This window comes from Acanthopagrus latus, chromosome 4 (genome assembly GCF_904848185.1).
Source record: "Acanthopagrus latus isolate v.2019 chromosome 4, fAcaLat1.1, whole genome shotgun sequence".
NCBI classification, from domain to species: Eukaryota; Metazoa; Chordata; class Actinopteri; order Spariformes; family Sparidae; genus Acanthopagrus; species Acanthopagrus latus.
The window spans coordinates 22,513,013-22,515,986 of NC_051042.1; positions in this window are offsets into that span (position 1 = coordinate 22,513,013).

The following is a 2,974-nucleotide window of genomic DNA, read 5'->3' on the forward strand; positions in this document are numbered from 1 at the left end:
GTTTATAGGGCTCCTCCACATGACTGTTAGCTTACGTTATGAGTTGTTCCTGTACAAACAGGACACACGGTTAAATTCATCAAATCCCATCTCTGATATATTAAAAGAGAGAGGTGAGGACATATATGTGCCCATAGAGAGGGGCTAAAGCAACAGAAACATGAGATGAACAGTTGTAAAGACACTGCACTGGAGCCTTTCTTTGGCAATCAGCTGTTGAATTATCAGGGCACATTTTCCCACAATTCCCTTCCCAGTTGGTATCTGCAGCCTTTCAACAGGGAAGATGGAAAACTGATCTCCTTATTGCTGCACTCTGCATTCGACAGTAGATTATCACAATGTATTAGTGAAATTCCCTGGGTAAATGTTTCAGTACAAAGTGGAAAAGTGCTTTTGTAATCTTTAAAATAATCAAAGTTTGAACAAACAAAAATGATCCAGTTAGGTCCACATGTCCATAGTGAGAACCCTGTAGAAAGCCTTATTTTCTTAGTGTGTACGAGCATAACCCCTCAGTTGAGGACATGGACTCGGAAACAGACCACACACTGACAGGGACATTCACCCTTTGTCCAGATGGACCCTTATCCTTCAAAAGCCATGTTTATAGCTTCAGTTAATATTCCAGCAAGATAACGCTGCTTTTCCTATCATCTGTTCTTTCACAATATTTTCTCACATGAGTGAACGGACCAAACACCGATGTCACTGTGTCTGGGTGATAATGTGTGATGTTGTCTGGGCTTCTTCATTTGTCACAGTTTTTTAAATCTTTTTTTTTGTTTTTAGAGACATTTTACAAACATGTGTAGGGCCGTGTGTGTGTGTGTGTATGTGTGTGTGTGTGTGTGTGTGTGTGTACGTGAGCACATTTACGTGTGCTTGCAGAAGAGGTCTGATTCTTTTCACCGAAATGTTGTGCAAGCATCTTTTTACATGCCTTTCATTCCAGTGTAGTGTGAGTCAGGACTCAGAATGTGAACAGTGAGACTCCTCCACACAGTGATGCGGTGATGACCTTGTGTCTGCATGAGAGTGAAGATGACAAGACAGTTTAACACTACAGAAAATGAAAGCTTTCTAAATCTGTCAGTCGGTAAAAATCCAATATAAAGGATAGGTGTTAAAAACCTGCCCTCATTCTGTTTAGTCAATGTTAAACAAGACAAGAAGTCTAACTTAAAGTTACTCTTTGTAGCCCTGTAAATATTTCAACATCTCTGGATTGTCACAAAATCCTATACAGATATTCACTGTCTCAGGAAGATGTCATCTGTCCTACAGGAGACGATAGTCCTTGACTTTTCACATTTTCATATCAAATGCTGAATGAGTGGCACATTCATCAGAATAATCAGAAAAATGAACCACCAATTGTGCATACTGTCCAAATACAGTGACCTAGAATAGTTAGACACTATTGTTATCCCTGACACTATGACTTAAAAGCTCATGAACATGCCAAAGTCAGAAAAATGACTTCCCAATTTAGGAAATTGGATCATCTGAGGAGCATGAGAAGGCACAATATGATGATGATCATGATAGTCAACATCAAGCTCGTCTTCGTCAATAACAAAAATGACCATAAAGGTCAATTTGGTGACGAGGTTGAGGTCAGGTGTTTTGGTTGAACCAGCACAGGACTCTGATACGAAAGATTGCTGTTTGTGTCCAGTGTGAAGAACTCAACAGAGAGTTCTTTTAAATTACGATCATAGTTGGTACATAGTATAACACAGCTTCACCTAAACAATTGTGAGCTGTAACATGTGACTCATTTTATAGTAGCAAACTGCCCAATGCATTAATGCTGCACGTTCTCCCTCCGAAGTTCACAGGCCTAAACCGAACCAAACTATGAGTCTATGATAAAGATCTGGTACGAAAGTTTCTGATACACTGAAATGATCACTTTGTTTGGGGAATGGTGACACATGTCTGGCAATTGACCTGTTCATTTATTTTGCGATGAGGATGTGTTGTAGACAGTAAACCTGCCTTGAACAGAACCAGGACAGAGGACTTTCTCACTTGTCTCTCCTCTAACACTAGATTCACACTAGGAATGGATCTCTTCACAGCTGGTATGGAGAGGAGGAATGATTACAATCAACAAAACCTCAACATGTGAGTATGTAACATGAGTAAGATTAAGACAGACCATGCACTTACGAAAAGGAAAACCTGCCTCAAGACAATTGTGAGTAACTATTAAAGTTGGAATATGGCTTTCAGAAACGGTTACGTTCCTGAGGGAGCATGTGTGAGACCAAACTTTTTTTTTTTTCTTCTAAAATGGTTATACAGTGTTTTGGAATGAAACCCTTCAGATTTAATTGTGGCAGACAGGGTCAGGGTCAAGTGTTGGTTGTGAAATGAGAGCCAGCCTTCAACAAGAAGCACATGATAATAATCAGCTTTTCTTTGTTAGTAGGCAGATTCAAACCCGCAGGAAGGTAAAAACATTTGAGAAGTGGCGTTTCGTGAATGTTAAATATATTGTGCTTCCTGAGTAGAACACATGCAGTTTCAATACTGTCTGCAGTCTTACGTGCAATGCTGCAACACGCACCAAAGGTCATAATAAAAACATTCGTTGGACCAAAGGAGAGTGATGCCCCGTCACATGTACATTTATGTGATTAATAGGTCACCAACACCTCCAGTTTAATTAATCACATAAAACATATTTTGCATTAAGAAGCGATATCCTTAAAGACTGGTCAAGCCGTTACGGGATAGATAATGTATTGGATGATTTAAGCGGTGTCTTGGAATTACTCCAAGGTTAAGTGGTAATCCCATATCCATCAACACTTGAATCCCAATACAAATGACCTGGACTATCTATTTATTGGAAGGAGCACTTATGGAGCTTGATAAGTATCATTCAGCAGCCATTACCCTATGCTCAGAAAGATGATCTATGGGAGCCATTTGCATGCTAATCTCCCGTCTTGCTCAATAG